Source organism: Apium graveolens, chromosome 5 (genome assembly GCF_009905375.1).
Source record: "Apium graveolens cultivar Ventura chromosome 5, ASM990537v1, whole genome shotgun sequence".
In the NCBI taxonomy this organism is placed as follows: Eukaryota; Viridiplantae; Streptophyta; class Magnoliopsida; order Apiales; family Apiaceae; genus Apium; species Apium graveolens.
In genome coordinates this window covers 214,125,954-214,146,670 of record NC_133651.1, presented here as the reverse complement: position 1 = coordinate 214,146,670, position 20,717 = coordinate 214,125,954, and the positions used below count along the sequence as shown (strand labels likewise).

The 20,717-nt window shown below is 36.7% G+C and overlaps 1 long non-coding RNA gene across 2 annotated transcripts; it reads left to right on the top strand.

Moving 5' to 3' along the window:
- Positions 1-17,813: 17,813 nt before the first annotated feature.
- LOC141723936 (uncharacterized) lies at positions 17,814-20,517 on the top strand. 2 transcript variants are annotated; one of them, XR_012576419.1, is made up of 3 exons: positions 17,814-17,985; positions 18,109-18,180; positions 20,380-20,517. It is a non-coding gene; the product is annotated as an uncharacterized LOC141723936 (long non-coding RNA). The 2 variants fall into 2 exon arrangements; XR_012576418.1 differs by lacking the exon at positions 20,380-20,517 and adding an exon at positions 19,032-19,187.
- Positions 20,518-20,717: the final 200 nt, after the last annotated feature.

The following is a 20,717-nucleotide window of genomic DNA, read 5'->3' as shown; positions in this document are numbered from 1 at the left end:
ATGAAAAGAATGAGCTCATCCCTACTCGAACAGTTACAGGATGTAGAGTATGCATGGATTATAGAAAATTGAACAAAGCCACAAGGAAGGATCACTTCCCCCTTCCATTTATTGATCAAATGCTTGACAAATTAGCGGGTCATGAGTATTTTTGTCTTCTGGATGGTTATTCCGGGTATAATCAGATTTGTATTGCACCAGAGGATCAAGAAAAGACTACCTTCACTTGTCCATTTGGCACATTTGCTTTTCGCAGAGTTTCGTTTGGGTTATGTGGCGCCCCAGCCACTTTTCAGAGATGTATGATGGCTATATTCTCTGACATGATTGGAAATAACGTCAAAGTGTTCATGGATGACTTCTCCGTCTTTGGACACTCATATGATGAATGTTTGAATAATCTGCGCACCGTACTCAAAAGATGCGTGGAAACTAATTCGGTACTTAATTGGGAGAAATGTCATTTTATGGTGCATGAAGGCATTATCCTTGGACATAAGGTCTCTAGCAAGGGTCTGAAGGAGGACAAGGCCAAGGTGGGAGTCATTGAAAATCTTCCCCCACCTAATTCTGTGAAAGGAATCCGTAGTTTTCTTGGTCATGCGGGTTTTTATCGGCGATTCATCAAGGACTTTTCAAAGATATCTAAGCCGTTGTGCAATTTGCTTGAGAAAGATGTGCCGTTCAAATTTGATGATGAATGTTTGGCAGCATTCGAGACTCTCAAGAAGAGTTTGATCACTGCACCAGTTATTACAGCACCAGATTGGACAGAACCGTTTGAGATGATGTGTGATGCGAGTGATTATGCGGTAGGTGCAGTTCTGGGACAGCGCAAGAAAAATATCTTCCATGTGGTCTACTATGCGAGTAAGACTTTAAATGGTGCCCAACTGAACTACACCACTACTGAGAAGGAGCTTTTGGCTATAGTCTTTGGCTTTGAGAAATTTCGATCTTATCTGCTTGGTACGAAAGTAACAGTATTCATTGATCATGCAGCTATTCGCTATCTGGTTTCTAAGAAGGATTCGAAGCCGAGACTCATTCGTTGGGTGCTTTTACTTCAGGAATTTGAGTTAGAGATCAAAGATAGAAAAGGTACTGAGAATCAAGTAGCTGACCATCTCTCTAGGTTGGAGAATCCCGACTCTACTTCACAAGATAGGACGTTAATCAATGAATCTTTTCCGGATGAGCAGTTGTTTGCAATTCAGGAGGAAGAACCATGGTTTGCAGATATTGTAAACTATCTTGTCAGCAATATAATGCCTCTTAATTTGACATCCGCTCAAAAGAAGAAGTTTCTGCATGAGGTGAAGTGGTATATGTGGGATGAACCATATTTGTTTAGACAGGGAGCTGACCAGATCATCAGGAGATGTATCCCGTTCTGTGAGATGGAGGGGATATTACGAGATTGCCATTCCACGGTTTATGGTGGACACTATGGAGGTGAGAAGACGTCAGCTCGTATTCTGCAAGCAGATTTTTTCTGGCCTACTTTGTTCAAGGATGCTCATCAGTTTGTTTTAAGGTGTGATCGTTGCCAAAGAGTGGGAAATTTGTCAAGGAAGGATGAGATGCCATTAAATGTGATGCTTGAAGTCGAGGTCTTTGATGTGTGGGGAATCGATTTCATGGGGCCTTTTATCACGTCTTGCAATAATCAGTACATCTTGCTGGCAGTCGATTATGTCTCAAAATGGGTCGAAGTTAAAGCTTTACCGACAAATGATGCAAAGGTAGTGCTAAATTTTCTTCATAAGCAAATTTTCACAAGGTTTGGAACACCTCAGGTAATCATAAGTGATGAAGGATCACATTTTTGCAACCGTAAGTTCACTTCTATGATGCAACGTTATAATGTGAATCATCGAGTAGCTACTGCCTATCATCCGCAAACAAATGGTCAAGCGGAAGTGTCTAACAGAGAGATAAAGCGCATTCTAGAGAAGGTTGTTTGTCCGTCAAGGAAGGATTGGTCTTTAAAGCTCGATGAAGCTGTTTGGGCTTACAGAACAGCATACAAAACTCCACTTGGGATGTCACCGTTTCAGTTGGTGTACGGTAAGGGATGTCATCTACCGGCGGAGCTTGAGCATAAGGCCTACTGGGCATTGAAGAAATTAAACCTGGATTTAGATGCAGCTGGTAAGAAAAGAATGCTTCAGCTTAATGAACTTGATGAATTTCGACTTCAAGCGTACGAGAATAACAAAATATATAAGGAAAAGGTGAAGAGGTGGCACGATAGGAAGCTACATCCTAAGTTATTTGTGCCAGGGAAACAAGTTCTTTTATTCAACTCTCGGCTCCGACTTTTTCCTGGGAAGTTGAAATTAAGGTGGTCTGGACCTTTTATTGTCAAAACTGTGTTTCCACATGGAGCGGTGGAAATTTTTGAGAATGATTCGGACCAAGCATTCAAGGTTAACGGTCAGCGGTTGAAGCACTACTATGGGGACATGGCAAACCGAGAGGTGGTTAGTGCCATTTTGTTGACTACTTAAGAAAGGTACGGAACGTCAAGCTAATGACGAAAAAGAAGCGCTGCGTGGGAGGCAACCCATGAATTGTTGTTACAGGAACCCTTAGAAGTTAATAACCTATCCAAAAACACAAAAAAATCAGAAAACAGGGGCTGAAATTTTTTTTTTCCAGAGACCCTCTGCGCGCCCGCGCAGCTATGCTGAGCGGCCACGCAGCTTGCTGCGCGCCCGCGCAGAAATGCTGAGCGGCCGCGCAGGGGTCGAGTTCCAGAAAATTTTTTACAGTTCAGAAAAAAAAAAAATAATAATATATTTTTTGCATAATTGATCAAGAGTGGGCTCTTTGGTATTCGAGTTATTAAGTTCTTAGGGGACTTTGTGCCTAGTGACCTAAGGCTTTTAGAGTCTGGGATCCGCTAACCTAATGCTCGTTACATGGATACCATTGTATAAGTCTTTTGTGGACCTCACTCATTGCACGGTCAAATAAGCATTTGAGTTGTAAATAAAAAGCACGATTCCGTAGTAAGCTCCAGAGTTCTTGTAGTGTTGTATATCACTTTGTGCCTAGAATTTTTATTCTTTGTATAATCGTAGGATTGCCTTGAGGATAGTCTAGTCATAGTAATTGGTCTAGTTCCGAAGCATATCTATTAAGTATTTGCACACACCACGTTTCTGGCTGTATATCCGGTTGCATGAGTTTATTGATCTTTAGTTGTCTAACTGCATTCGTTGAGATGTGACAATTTGGTTGGTTAATTGTAGTAAGGGGGATCGTTGCATTTTCATATAGATTGCATTCATGCATATTTTTATTTGTTTTTGAGTCTGTGACGCTTGAGGACAAGCATCGATTTAAGTTTGGGGGTGTGATAAGTGGCATTTTATACCACTTAGAACGTCTTAAAATGGCTTAAATTGGTGTCTTGAAATCAAGTATTTTGTGTATTTGATGCGTTTTTTTAGTGTTTATGCATTTCAGGGTATTAGTTGCATTTCGGGGGAGAAATCATCAAGAATAAGCCTTGGCATGTGTTCACCATTACGACGAGGAAAAGAATGGGCAGATTACGGCGAAGAAACGGAGCAAACCTGGATTTTTTCCAGTAGAGTCCTGCGCGCCCGCGCAGCAATGCTGAGCGGCCGCGCAGCAACCTGCGCGCCCGCGCAGCTATGCTGAGCGGCCGCGCAGCTATGCTGAGCGGCCGCGCAGGGTCGGGGGAAAAGATAAATTATTTTAGACTTCTACTTCTGTTTGGCTTCAAACTTCTATGTAATCTGAGTTTTATGGGACTATTATATAGGTAGATTTGAGACTTTTTCACGGAGAGTATTAAGGGGATTATGTTTTAGATTGTGTTTTACGCAAGAAGCGAATGAGATAAGGAAGAAGACCGATTTAGCACACCGCAACGAAGAGGAAGCATATATTCTTGTGATTCTTGTTTCGTTGTAACGTTGGATGCTAGTTTTCTTGCTTTGACTTATTTACTCTTGTGACGTACTCTGTTTTAATATAATTATTTTAGTTATTATTTTCTTATGTTTGTTTGTCATGATTTCATATGAACCCATGATGGCGATAAGTTCTATTATGGGCTAATCGTGATCATGGGGTTGCAACGGATTTATTATGGAATTCTTTAGTTAATTGTTTAATACTTTAGTGTGTGATGATTGCATGATATCTAGTATTGGTTGTGCGTATTCGTCTTATGTGCGTCGCGAACATATAAGATAGGGTGTTAATCTCTTGTGAAGCGACGGTGGATCTTGAGATTTAGAACTTGCCATGCTAGCATAGGTTCATGTACGTTGAGCATGATTAGTGGGTAACTCTAACAGTTTTATTTGCCCTATGTAATCAAAAGGGATAACTTATGCTTAAATCGTTGTGTTGTCAATTTCTGTAGACATATAGGAACTCAACATAATTGATGACTATTCAACTTCTATCTTAATTGTGGATGCTTGGTAGAATGGTATTAGTACAATGAAAGTTGGCTTTTATCAGTTTCGTGTTATTCGATTAATATCATCACTGTCACATGCTAAAGGTAATAACAATGGCTATAGAAGGAAGTAATAATGAAGTTGTGATCTCATGAGTGTTTTATTATTGATAAATTGAAGTGTTAGTTAAGTGGTTAATTGAGTAGTTAATTATAGTTAATATTTAATCAACAATTTTAAGTGTTATTATCTTAACATTGAGAAGTAATCATACATTGGTGAGTGAGTTTAATTAGACAATAATTTAGTCTGAGTCTCTGAGGGAACGAACTAGAAAGTATTCTATATTACTTGCGAACGCGTATACTTGCGTGAATATTAGTGCGTGTTTTCGCCCTAACAGTCACATAAGTACAAGTAGTCTCCCTTATTGACTTTGGGCTGAGCTTTAACTACAGATTTGGATTTGAGAGGTGACAGCTTTACTTTCTTGACTGCCCCTGACTTTGTCCATTTTGGCTTGCTATGGATTGGTAGACTGAAGTCAGGAATTGGTATATCATCCCATTCTATTGGCTCATCCTTGGGCATAATAGGTTCACCATGAATATTCCTGTAGGGATCCACCACCCTTATATCTTCAAATACCACAGAGGGCTTTGATGCTTGAGTTGTAGCTGGTGTGGGTTCCTTAGGAAATTGATCTTCCAATTCCTTGTCAACAATATTCAGTTTCCTTTTAGTTCTTTTAGCCAATTCTTTCTTCCTTAGAGATTTCTTCTGTTCTTCAACTTGCTTCCTTGATTCAGTGGCTTCAGATGGTTGAGAGGGAATTTGTTGGGATGAATTCACAGCCTGTAGCTTGGCCAAGATAACAATCTGCTCTTTCTTTTGTTTAGTCTTCTTTGCATCTAGAGTAGCTTGCTTCTTTTCCTGCTTCAATCTGGCTCTTTCTTCTCTCTTTGCTTGACAAAATTGAGGATGTCCAGTAACCACACAAATTTCCTTCCCATTTCTGAATATCTTAGCAATCCTCTTTTTAGAAGCTGAATCGGTTGGATCTTTATAGAAAACAATTGATCTTGACATAAGCTTCTTCTCATCAGGCTTGGGTGTCTCATACACAGTGTCCAAGGGGTTCTTCAAGGATGATTTTGGGTAGTTTGCCCTTGGTTTGAGAATCATTTCAGCCTTTGGAGACTTGATGCAGGAAGATTGTCCTCTTTCCAGATAGTTCATGCTCATCTCATTCACACTGATTTGCTTGACTTGAGAGTGATGGATGGCTGGCTCCTTGACAAGTTCAAACTTTTTCTGTATCTCCTCATCAATCTTCTTCTAGTTGACCAAACTCAACTGTTCTTTCTCAGTAACTTTCAAGTTAGTTGCTGCTGCTTGAATCAGATCTATACCATCTGCAACTGGTGGCTTTGAGACAGTGATTAAAGGCACAATTACTTTACTGATTTGTATCTAAAGTTTCTCCCCCTCACTTGGTCCTTTCTCCCCCTTTTTGTTATCATCAAGTTGAGGAGTCAAGCCTTGTGCTTTAGCCAGTTGCATTAGAAGACTGGTCCGAGACTGTTGATTTTGAAGAATGGTGGCCACATAGTCTTCAATAACTTGAACTCTGTTCTCCAATTTGGCCAGCTTCTTTTCAGCATTAGATTCCCTTCTCAGTCTCAGGAGCAGATCCTGCATGGTACCATAGGGCATTATTGAATCCAGCTTCTCAGAATTATAGGTCTTCAAGTCAGCTATATCCTTTTTGAGTTCATCCACACTCAGATTCTGTCTTAACTGTTGTAGCTTCATGAGATGTAGAGAATCTAGGTGGGCTTGAAGAATAGTCTTGGTACTAGCATCTGCAGTGTTCTGAATGTCCTTTTGGATAGACATGATTTGTTTGACTAAGGATACATTGAATTGTCCTTGTTTAGACTCCTTTGTCAATGCCCATTCAGGTAGATCTGGAATGGAACTTGGGCCTTCATCTCCCTCTAAGTTCATGCTTCCATCAAATGAAACAGAGTCATCATCATTAGAATTTACTCCAAATTCTTCAGATGGCTCACCAGCTGTAAAAGGCATTAAATTGACAGCAGCTTTATCCATTTGTAGATATTCTAAAGTATGTACTAGATTTAAAGTCTTCTCTGCCTCCTCATTGCCCTGAGCAGCCAATAGTTGATAGGCTGACACAGGATGAGTAAAAGTGTCAGCATTTAAGGAAATGTTATCAATTACAGCTTTGTAATGTTGTTAAAATTGTCTTTCCTTTTCAGCATCATCCACAATCATTGACTCATGAGCAATGGCTGGATCCACCCTTATATCCTCTGTACCTGCTTTTCTCTCATGTTCTCTCTTTTGTTGCATCAGGGTCTCACCCTGGCTCCCCACCCTCAAACCCTCACCTTCACCTACTAAGGTGGGACTCCTCTTACTCCCTTTTGCCAATCCTGAAGAAATGGATTGCAGATTTTCACTCATTTCCTCTCCTTTTGCCTGGGAGTAACCCAGCCTCTCACTCAGGACACTCTGCTCTCTCAATCCTAAGAGTGACTATACAACCACTAAATCTTCTGCACTTGAAATAATTGAAGTTTGAAGTTGTGCAGAGATATCCATCGATTGAGTGGTTTTGTTATCCGACGGATAACTGCTGTTAGGCTTATCCGTCGGTATACAATCACTACTCGACGGATACAATCACTACTCGACGGATACAATCAATACTCGACGGATGAGCAATATCCGTCGAGAGAGTAGAAATGAATGAGGTGGAAAGAGAAACTATTGTTGACTCTATGCTGATTGAAGATATTTTAGGCACAGATGACACAACAGTTCCTGAAAGAATTGGCAAGTGAGCCAACAAATCATCTAAAAGATGATGCTCACTTGTACTAGATTTTGGCTTCCCCAACAGAGTTAAAGAAGGGGAATCAGGAATTGATGTGTTTATCATATCCACATCCAGAGAATTTGTTGGTGAGTATGGTGTTTGAGGTGCTTCTTGTTGGATTTTTAACGCAGCGGGGGCATGGCAAAATACTTTTACACATACAAAATCCAAATAAAAGCATACAGATCATGAATAAAAATTCGAGGGATCGAATCCAACCTTTTAAAATAATTCGGAGACAACGATCAGAGATCCTTAGCAGTTGCTCCTCAAGTGTGAAGCACTCCACCGGTATCCACCAAGAAAACGATGTTAAGGAGGAGGAAGGAGGTGGAGAGAATTGGGTTTTCCAAACTTTTTGGGTTTTCGGGTTCGATTGTGGGTTAGAATAAAATAGGGTCTATAATAGTGTATTTATAGGCAAAATTTTCAGCTGAAATTTTCCCATAAATAATATTATTATTATCCCATTTATTATTCTCATTAATAATTAAAACACCTTTTAATTATTAATCCTTTTTCTAAACACTTTAGAAATAATTCTCTCTCTTGATTTAATTTCCAAAAATTAAATCCTTAATTAATAATATTAAGAACTTTTCTTAATTAATTTATAATCAATTAAATCTCATTTAATCAATTATTAAATTTGCCAATTAATTATTTATTTCATAAATAAATAATTATTAGCCATTATTAATTAATTCCTCCACCATTGAATCATTCTCTTTTTATGGTGTGACCCTGTAGGTTCAATATTAAGCCGGTAGTAGAAATAAATAATAATAAAAATATTTTATCATTATTTATATAAATTCTCTAATTTATTAAATATGATTAATTAATTAATCATATTTATTCTACATCGTGAGGGATACTTCTCAGCATATCGCGACTATCCGGATAATATGAATTCACTGCTTAGAATACCAAGAACCTATTCAGTGAATAGTTACCGTACAATAAACTCCTTCTACCCTACAATGTCCCGATTAAATACAAGGCATGGATCTCGTGTCAAGCCTATCTAATTCAATCACTTGCTTACCATTTACTATGCGTAGTTCTATGCAAATTAGAAACTCCTTTCTAATTTCATTTACTCTGGCCAGAGATTCCTGAACTAGCATAAGTGGATCAGCCTTGAACATTCGCTTCCTTCACTGGAAGGGGTAGATCCTTTATTGATCATACACTATCTTCGTGTACAAATTCCTATACCCAGAAGAGCCCTAATAATTGTCCCTGGAGACTAAGAACTAAACCAAAGCATAGTTCAGTGTACACAAGATGACTATGATGACCTCAAGTCTAAGGATACTTGTACAACTATCACTATATGAACAACTGCTGACACGTGAGTGAACTCCATCAGTTGTTCAGCTATACGAGTCATGTTCAGTGAACTTATTCCATAATAAGCACCTACATACTAGCTATAGTGTCACCACACAAATGTCTATGAGAACAGACATCCTTCATAATGAAGCAAACATAGTATGTACCGATCTTTGCGGATTATTAATTACCAGTTAGTAATCCTATGACCAGGAACTATTTAAGTTTAGAGTTATCATCTTTTTAGGTCTCACTATTATGATCTCATCATAATCCATAAAAAGCTTTACTCTAAACTATGGTATATCTTATTTAAACACTTAAATAGATAAAGCCCGTAATAAAAACAAAACAAGTCTTTATTAATATCAATGAAATCAAAACAGATTACATAAAAGTTATTCCTAAATCCTAATACATGATTGGACTTAGGACATATTCCTTTCAATCTCCCACTTGTATTAAAGCCAATCACTCTGGTATCTAATACCCATCTTGTCTTTATGACAATCAAAGTGACTTTCATAAAGTAGCTTTGTGAGTGGGTCTGCTATGTTGTTATGTGTGTCAACTCTATTTCAATACAATACAAGAAATATTACCGCGCTCCCACTAACCCTTTTGTAGACGCATGGTTCATCTGCGTTTTTGATAAAATCAAACTCTTTGATTGTCTCATCAAAACGAATGTTCCATCTTTCGAGAGGCCTGCTTTAAACCACATATGGTTCACAGCAGCTTACACACTAGGTTTTAATTTCTTTTGGAAAGATAACCATCCGGCTAATTGCCAGATCTCATAGTCGTAGTAAGCAGCAATCACAAGTAAAATCCGAACTGATTTTAACAGGGCTACAAGTAAAAGGTTTCATCAAAGTCAATCCATTGCCTTTGTTTGAATCCTTTTGCCACAAGCCTGGCCTTATAGGTCTCTACCTGGCCATCTGCTATAATCTATCTTTTGTATACCGTATACATAGATTCCATTCTGGATTTCATGGCACTATGCCATTTCTCTGAGTCAATCACTACTCATAGCCTCATTATAGGTCACAGGGTCGTCATCATCAATGATAGACAACTCATTGTCATTCTCAATGACAAGGCCATATTACCTCTCAGGTTGGCGAGACACTCTCCCTGATCTATGAATGGTCTGTTCCACAAAAGCTTGTTCAGTCAGAACAGGTGTTTCCACTTGAACCGTAGTAGTTTGTGCTTCTTGAACTTCATCAAGTTCAATTTTGCTCCCACTGTTTCCTTCAAGGATAAACACCTTTTCCAAGAAGGTAGCATGTCTGGAGACAAACACCCGATGATCGGTGTAAAAGTAATACCCTAAAGTCTCTTTAGGATATCCCACAAAACTACATTTTACGGATCGATATTCCAGCTTATCTGGGTCAACTTTCTTGAAATAAGCTGGACATCCCCAAATCTTAACGTGTTTAAGACTCGGTTTCCTTTCTTTCCATATCTCATACGAAGTTTGAGGAACAGATTTTGGAAGGCACCATATTCAGTAAAAATGCTGAGGTTTCCAATGCATAACCCCATAGGAATACTGGAAGATTTGCATAGCTCATCATGGACCGAACTATGTCTAACAAAGTTCGATTTCTCCTTTCAGACTCCAATCTGGAGGCGTCCACTGGGAGACTATACCATTTACTTTGAGATAATCTAGAAACACTCCATTAAAGTATTCACCACCTCAATCTAATCGAAGAATTATAATACTATGTTTGGTTTGTTTCTCCACTTCATACTTATACTCTTTGAACTTTTCAAAGGCTTCAGACTTGTCTTTCATCAAACACATATCCGAATCTAGATCTATCATCTATGAAAGTAATGAAGTTTGAAAATCCACCCATGGCTTGCTTAGACATTGGTCCACATACATCTGTGTGTACCATTCCTAGCAAATTTGCAGCCCTCTCTCCATGTCTACTAAATGGAGACTGCAGTGCCACAATGAAGTGAGATTTTCATCATCCCTTTTCTTTTATTAGTTTGTTCAATCTGAAGTAAATTATGTCACATTTATACAGACCATTATTTAAAGTACCACGTCCATAAAGAATATTATCTCTAAGAATAGAACATTCATTATTCTCAATAATAAATGAAAATCCAGCCAAGTCTAACATGGGAATAATATTCCTCACAATCGAGGGAATAAAATAACAATTATTTAAAACAATAGTCTTGCCCGTAGGCATATGTAAATGAAATGATTCTACATCTTCAGCAACAACTCTTGCTCCATTTCCCATCAGTAGAATCACCTCCTCTTCTTCAAGAGTCCTACTTCTCCTTGGTCCCTGCAATAATTGCAGATATGAGAACCACAGGCGGTATCTAATACCCAAGTAGAAATTTGATTTAATGACATATTCACTTCTATCATGAACATACCTGAATCAGAAGCGGTAGTCTCACTACCCTTCTTCTTCTTCAATTCTGCAAGGTAAACCTTGCAATTCCTCTTCCAGTGCCCCACCTTATTACAGTGAAAGCAAACAACTTTGCTCTTGGGGTCTTCAGCTTTTGGTGGAACCGGCGTTTTCTCACCTACTTTCTTCTTCTTGGAAGAGTTCCTCTTCCTTTTCTTAGGATTGGAACCTTCACCAATTAGAAGAACAAAACTCTTCTTAGGGGGAAAATTTGATTCCGCAGTCTTCAACATGTTGTGGAGTTCAGGCAGGCTGACATCCAACTTATTCATGTGAAAGTTCACAACAAACTGCAAGAACGAACTCGGAAGCGATTGCAAGACCAAGTCTTGGCTCAGCTCCCCATCAATGGCAAAACCAAGTTGTCCAAGACGTTTAATCAAATTGATCATCTTAAGTTCATGGTCATTCACAGATGATCCCTTAGACATCCTACAACCGAACAACTCCTTCGATATCTCATATCGAGCTGTCCTCCCCGCCACATCATATAACTCTTGTAGATGCATTAGGATAGTGTGAGCATCCATATGCTCATGTTGCTTCTGTAGCTCAATGTTCATGGAAGCTATCACGATGCATTGAGCAACATTTGCATCATCTATCCACTTACGATACACAACATGTTCATCATTATGTGCATCACTAGCAGGTTCAGTAGGCTTAGGTGAGTCAATCACGTATTCCAGCTTCTCAATCCTGAGAACAATTCTCAAGTTTCGAAGCCAGTCAGCATAATTAGGACCAGTCAATTTATGAGCATCTAGTATGCTCCTGAGTGATAGTGCAGAAGACATAATGTATATTGTAAATCTGTAAATGATAAACACATAACAACACTTAGCAAATATTCGATTTCATTTTAAAATACTACATGAATCGGGTCTTTATTCATAAGTGGCTCCCACTAGTTTATCTAATTTATTCAACCCCCTACGTGAAAAATAAGCATTCATAATGCTAGTGGGAATAGGGATCCTACATTCCATTACACCACCCCGGCTGTGGCAGGAAACACCATGTAATGTTCAATAGGCAGACAACTCTTGTCAATTACATCTAATGTTATTCCCTAATCAAACTTTAGCCTCTTGAATAATTGAGTCACGGTTGTGGCACGACAAACTCAATATTCTAAGTCAAGTCTAACCCAACATTCCGTACAATTGAATCAGTCCCCAAAGGCCCACGGTTGTGGCACGTAACGACCTTTAGATTCTTATTCAATGTACACATCTCTATGTAATAGACAAGTATTTCTTATTTCGAAATCAAAGCCCTCGGCTGTGGCACGAAACGACAATGATTCAAAAATAAGAACTACTTTCTATCATGTTGGAAGACTATGACCGACACAAGCCCGTTGTATCATTGGCCAATTACTACTTGATATTATTTAATTTTAGAGGGATTATATTACGTTACAATCATAATCATATTATAAAGAGATTCTTCCTTTTAAATTAAATATTTCAAATCAATAATCAATAATCAGATGATTCCCAGATCGGGTGGAGCATTGTCAAGAGGCGTCACTTAATAACCCTTTCTTACAGATAGAAATCTGTTGTTGACAGAATCATCCTTTCTCTCATATCAAAAGTTCATATTCAATTACGTGTTTCACAAACACAAGAATCTCATGATTGTATTTATAATATTGTTATTAAGGTTATGAAACTATTTCACTATACTAGGTTGTCTAACAAGCGCCTTATGTTCATTTAAGTTCACCTAAATCTATCATCGCATGATAAACTAAGCATATATCACATATATCAACATGAATAAACATCAAGGTAGGCATGTTACATCATCTAGCACATTAGTCTAAGCATTATACATCTCTATGTATCACATGAAGCATTTAAAATCAGTTAAAACAGTTAAAAACAACTTTAAAACACTTCATGGAAATATAAATAGTTCAAAACTTTTATATAAACTAAAATTGATCACTCCATTAGATCCGTCTCGGAAAAACGAATCCAACGGTATATTGCACGCCTAAAACGGAGTTACGAAACTCCCAGAAAATCAATTTTAAAATCAACAGAAGGGCTGTAACGCATTACAGGAACGCGTTACAGTACTTGTAACGCATTCCGGTGATGCGTTACACTCCTTTTCAGCCATTAAAGGGTGTAACGCATTCCGTGAATGCGTCACAGGTGTGTAACGCATTCCCGGAATGCGTTACACCCCTATTTTTTATTTTTTTATTTTTTTTTATTTTTCAGCCGCCGCCGTCCTCCTCAAACTACGTGCCTGACAACGTCTGACAGCCGACAAAAGCTTCTGCTGTCTTCTTTGCTTTTCACAGGTAATAGCAGATAACAGACATAATATATATATACAACATATTATATATATATATCTATATTTTATTACGAATTTAATTACAAGAACTTCAAAAATTCATAATAAAAAATCTATACATCATAAAATTATGAAAAAAATACCCAGACGATCTACAACACTTGTAGAACTCAGATCAACAATGAAAATTATTCTGAAAAACGATTTCTCATCAGACAAAATTAATCCATAATATAACTTGTAAAAATCATAATTAATTCATACAAGCACATAAAATTCTGAAATTTTTACCACAGATCTATATGCATACAACCTATGCTCTGATACCATTGTTGGATTTTTAACGCAGCGGGGGCATGGCAAAACACTTTTACACATACAAAATCCAAATAAAAGCATACAGATCATGAATAAAAATTCGAGGGATCGAATCCAACCTTTTAAAATAATTCGGAGACAACGATCAGAGATCCTTAGCAGTTGCTCCTCAAGTGTGAAGCACTCCACCGGTATCCACCAAGAAAACGATGTTAAGGAGGAGGAAGGAGGTGGAGAGAATTGGGTTTTCTAAACTTTTTGGGTTTTCGGGTTCGATTGTGGGTTAGAATAAAATAGGGTCTATAATAGTGTATTTATAGGCAAAATTTTCAGCTGAAATTTTCCCATAAATAATATTATTATTATCCCATTTATTATTCTCATTAATAATTAAAACACCTTTTAATTATTAATCCTTTTTCTAAACACTTTAGAAATAATTCTCTCTCTTGATTTAATTTCCAAAAATTAAATCCTTAATTAATAATATTAAGAACTTTTCTTAATTAATTTATAATCAATTAAATCTCATTTAATCAATTATTAAATTTGCCAATTAATTATTTATTTCATAAATAAATAATTATTAGCCATTATTAATTAATTCCTCCATCATTAAATCATTCTCTTTTTATGGTGTGACCCTGTAGGTTCAATATTAAGCCGGTAGTAGAAATAAATAATAATAAAACTATTTTATCATTATTTATATAAATTCTCTAATTTATTAAATATGATTAATTAATTAATCACATTTATTCTACATCGTGAGGGATACTTCTCAGCATATCGCGACTATCCGGATAATATGAATTCACTGCTTAGAATACCAAGAACCTATTCAGTGAATAGTTACCGTACAATAAACTCCTTCTACCCTACAATGTCCCGATTAAATACAAGGCATGGATCTCGTGTCAAGCCTATCTAATTCAATCACTTGCTTACCATTTACTATGCGTAGTTCTATGCAAATTAGAAACTCCTTTCTAATTTTATTTACTCTGGCCAGAGATTCCTGAACTAGCATAAGTGGATCAGCCTTGAACATTCGCTTCCTTCACTGGAAGGGGTAGATCCTTTATTGATCATACACTATCTTCGTGTACAAATTCCTATACCCAGAAGAGCCCTAATAATTGTCCCTGGAGACTAAGAACTAAACCAAAGCATAGTTCAGTGTACACAAGATGACTATGATGACCTCTAGTCTAAGGATACTTGTACAACTATCACTATGTGAACAACTGCTGACACGTGAGTGAACTCCATCAGTTGTTCAGCTGTGCGAGTCATGTCCAGTGAACTTATTCCATAATAAGCACCTACATACTAGCTATAGTGTCACCACACAAATGTCTATGAGAACAGACATCCTTCATAATGAAGCAAACATAGTATGTACCGATCTTTGCGGATTATTAATTACCAGTTAGTAATCCTATGACCAGGAACTATTTAAGTTTAGAGTTATCATCTTTTTAGGTCTCACTATTATGATCTCATCATAATCCATAAAAAGCTTTACTCTAAACTATGGTATAGCTTATTTAAACACTTAAATAGATAAAGCCCGTAATAAAAACAAAACAAGTCTTTATTAATATCAATGAAATCAAAATAGATTACAAATGTTCCTCACTTTTTGTATCTCAGATCTTCGTTTCTATTTGCTACTTCTTGGTTTATATATTAACAAGATTACAAAGTCAAAAGACAGGATCATTATAAAAACTATCGGGTCTAATGCTTTGTTACTTTGTTCTCTATTACCCAGTTAATAGGCTTCCTCATTCCATTTGCATACACTTCGACGCATGTGACCAGTTGTCACTGTCAACTGATATTTGAATTCTTTATCCGTTAAGTACATGATCATCCGTCGACTTTATGATCATCCGTTGATGGCTTCATTGATCATCCGTCGACTGCTATATAAAACACCCGTTGATAGCCATTTGATCATCCGTCGATGGCTTTGTTAATCATCCGTTGGTAGCTATTTTGGCACTTGACTTCAATTCATTTATGCAGAATTATAAGACATCATCTATGTACAATTAATCAACCTATTCTGCAAATCTAGTTAAAGTCAACATGACTTATATGCTACTACAGAATCTATACAAAGGTGTATGCAGAAATGTGCTACAGACTTATTATTACATAAGCTACTCACTCGATGGATAATAAGTCATCATCCGTCGGGACTATAATGAGTTATCCGTCGGGACTATAATTCTTATCCGTCGAGTGCTACATTATTTCACTAAGTAAAATCTACTTAGGTGTTTTGTTTATGTCATCATCAAGTACACAACATATGCACAACATTACCGGAGCACTCCTCGCACCCCGACCACTTCGAGACTTCCAGGCATGTTTAAAAACCCTACCCTTGAAGTACTGTTATTTTGTAGATATTTCTGTATGAATCAACTATCAAAAGCTGTTTTGTATTAAATCATACGGGATTTCAAATAACATGCATGACATGATTTACAAGTACGATTACCATGATTTACAAAGCATGATTGCCATGTTACATTGTGATATAAAGATTATTTCCTTTTCAAGTCATTTACGATAAACGTAGAAATGTGATTTCGATTAGACTGATTCTGGTCGCGTAAAATATTTAAACACTGTAACGACTCGACGGCGAGTCGTTAACAACTATAAACTCCGCATATCTATATTTAGCAGACTATTTTGAATAAAAGACATTATAAGTAATATTTTCCTTAAATTATTAAGTAATTATTAATAAGGAAATATTTCCCAATAATCTTTTAATTATTTAATTAAGATTATTTAAAGGCTTAATTGGAGCCTTAAGCTCCAAAACCTATTTTAAAATAAAAGAGAATTATCCGGAGGAATATATAACCCTTCCCAATTTTTAAGAAAATATTATGTTATAAATAGTATTCAAAGTTATTTTGAAATTGACTTATAAAGTATCGGATAATTGTAATGCGATCCCTTGTACAAATAATAGTTGACAACGATCAACGTATATACTTGAGTACTTCCTTTTTAAAGCTCTTCAGGAGTACTTCTATGGTTTTATTACCAAGCTATGTGACTTGGGAGAATTAAATTACAGAAATGTTTATAAAAATTCTCGTGGGCCTGGAAGGGTAGACCTTGGGGTTTCGACTCCGAGTGGGCTATCAAAATTAATACCGCCTCAGGATTGAGATTCCCAGGTTGTTAGGGAATCCTTTCCTAGGTGATGAGAATTCTCAGGCTGTGAGAGAATTCGAATTAAGCCCATAGTTGGCTTGGGTGACCCCGGGCTATTAGGGTGTTTTCCATCTACTAGTAGAAAACAAAAAGGCTGATAGTGATACGACTGATCATCGTAAAGCTATGGCTCCAGCGTGTCCACTTTCTTCCACTTGGAATTGTTATGCCGTATCGAAGTCAATGCCCAGGAGCTTGATTTCTGAAGATATTGGCAAGATAAATTTTGATTCAAAATATGAAAATATATTGTGAAAGGATAAAAGATTAAAAAGGGAATAATGTCGGTATAAAATATTTATCGCCATTATAATAAGTTGTTATCAATTAAAATACGTACAAGCATATACAGTTACATTTACTGTTTTTAAAGTTATAGTTGAGCATTATAGCTCACACTTGTTTCTTTAAAATGATACAACATAAAGTTAACCAAGATGCCGATCATGAAGCTGACCGCCAGGAAGCGGGTGGTACGAGAGTTTCGTCGCGTAACGTTTTGAGGAATCGTCGAATTAACGGAAAGAACATAATTCGGGAACCGTTAAGTGATAACTAAAACAATTGCACCCTTTTTATACATAAACAATAAATCATGCAAAGCTAGCCATGCAAGTAACCATACAGCCAACTAGTTGAAATTAAACCAAAACCTTAACTTACGAACTAAAGTGGAATAGTGTATAGTACCTTGTTACTATTCAAACCATGCTTCAAGTACAAAAAGGATGTGGTCTAGAATAAGATGCATCATTTTTGGAAAACCAAATCACACTTTACCAAAATAATATCCAAGATCAAAAACCAAAAGCCAAAAGCTCTCCCCCCCTTTTCTTCTCCATTCGGCCTCACCATTTAAGCCAAGGGCTTAGAAAATTTTTCACCCCCTTAAACACATCCATAAATCCTCAAATAAATTCCATAGCTTCTTCATATCATAACTAAGGTATGCTAAAAGTTTCATAGCAAACAAAGCTCTCTTTGATGGTGAACAAAAATAAGAAGATGAGCATGAATAGTGATGAATAGTGTTCAAGTTTTTAAAACCTTGTTTTCTTGTTTGATCTAGGTAATTCAAGCTTAGGAAAGGTTAGATCAAGGCTTTATTCTTCTACCCAAGCACCCACAAGATCTCTAGGAGGTATAAAACTTTTTAACCCTTAAGTTTTCATGGAGTTTTGATCAAGAAAATGATGTATATATGTTGTAGTTAGTGATTTAAGCACTAGTTTAAAAGATGGTTTGATTTTAGTGGTGAAATGGTGAGATATGATTTTGGTGGGTTGTTCTTGATGTTCTTGATGTATATGATTGTTTAAGTAGGAGAGTTTGTGTATTGGTTGATTTGGGGTGGTTTGATTGTGTTTGAAATTTGGAAAACGTTAAAATCTATGTCGTCGTAATGCCCGTTTTTCTACAAACTAGTAAGACAGAAATATCCGGGAGATTCTCCCTGTTTTAAAAACTAAACCACTGTAATTAGATATAGCATGTCACAAGCTTCACGTGGGCGCTTGAATCGCTCAATTACAATTTACGGTTTAGGAGTTATGGCCATTTTAGTGAAATCGGTTTTCGTGGCGCACGCTTGCTCATTCGCCGAGTTGGTTTTAATGAAAATCTCACTTAAACATTTTATAAAAATTATGAAAATTTTTCAGGAGCTATATATTGATATAATAAAGGCCTCTGCAAAATTTTAGATTTAATGGATAATTTTTCAATTTTATAAAAATTCACAAGTCGAAGACGCGCAAGTGAAACGCCATAGAAATCGCCTTCGAATCTGAATTTGGTTTTGACTAAGTAAAAATGAGATCAAAAGTGGTTATCAAAATATATTAATAATTATTAGATGTCATGAATCCGTAAGTTAGTCCAAGGGTTAAAATTGAGCCAAGATAGCCATTAATGAAGCAAATGTAAACCGTAGTCGCGACGCGCATTAAAATCGAGTTTAGAACTAACAACGAGTTTGTACTTATATTGTAGATTACCGGAGCACTCCCCGCACCCCGACCACTTCGAGACTTCCAGGAAAGTTTAAAAACCCTACCCTTGAAGTACTGTTGTGTTGTAGATATTTCTGCATGAATAAACTATCAAAAGCTGTTTTGTATTAAATCGTACGGGATTTCAAATAACATGCATGCCATGATTTACAAGTACGATTACCATGATTTACAAAGCATGATTGCTATGTTACATTGTGATATAAAGATTATTTCCTTTTCAAGTCTTTTATGATAAATGTAGAAATGTGATTTCGATTAGACCGATTCTGATCGCGTAAAATATTTAAACACTGAAACGACTCGACATCGAATCGTTAACAATTATAAACTCCGCATATCTATAGTTAGTGGACTATTTTGAATAAAAGATATTATAAGTAATATTTTTCTTAAATTATAAATAATTATTAATAAGGAAATATTTCTCAATAATCCTTTAATTATTTAATTAAGATTATTTAAAGGCTTAATTGGAGCTTCAAGCTCCAAAACCTATTTTAAAATAAAAGAGAATTATCCGGAGGATGAATATATAACCCTTCCTAATTTTTAAGAAAATATTATGTTATAAATAGTATTCAAAGTTATTTTGAAATTGACTTATAAAGTATCGGATAATTGTAATGCGATCCCCTGTACAAATAATAGTTGACAACGGTCAACGTATATACTTGAGTACTTCCTTTTTAAAGCTCTCCAGGAGTACTTCTATGGTTTTATTACCAAGCTATGTGACTTGGGAGAATTAAATTACAGAAATGTTTATAAAAATTCTCGTGGGCCTGGAGGGGTAGACCTTGGGGTTTCGACTCCGAGTGGGCTATCAAAATTAATACCGCCTCAGGATTGAAATTCCCAGGCTATTAGGGAATTCTTTCCTAGGTGATGAGAATTCTCAGTCTATGAGAGAATTCGAATTAAGCCCATAGTTGGCTTGGATGACCCCGAGCTGTTAGGGTGTTGTCCATCTACTAGTAGAAAACAAAAAGGCTGATAGTGATACGACTGATCATCGTAAAGCTATGGCTCCAGCGTGTCCACTTTCTTCCACTTGAAGTTGTTATGCCGTATCGAAGTCAATGCCCAGGAGCTTGATTTCTGAAGATATTGGCAAGATAAATTTTGATTCAAAATATGAAAATATATTGTGAAAGGATAAAAGATTAAAAAGGGAATAATGTCGGTATAAAATATTTATCGCCATTATAATAAGTTGTTATCAATTAAAATATGTACAAGCATATACAGTTACATTTACTCTTTTTAAAGTTATAGCTGGGCATTATAGCTCACACATGTTTCTTTAAAATGATACAACACAACAGTTAACTAAGATGCCGATCATGAAGCTAACCGCCAGGAAGCGTGTGGGAAACGCGCAGCATTTCCGTAGGATGTTCCGAGCCATGCCTCAGGTAGACCGAATCAGTTGGTTTAGCTTCCGGGTGTTTATGGTCAGACTTATTTATAAATATGACTTATGTAAGTTTGTAACGAACAAGGGTTTATTCGGTCGTCGGTCTAGGCTCATGTAGAGTCTACACCACGGCATATTTCAATTGCTTAATATTTTGGGATTGTAATATTGTCACTCTGTGGATGTAATGACTTTAGTTATTTAATATTTCATTTCCAAGAACTATAACCTGTGTGTGTGTGTGAG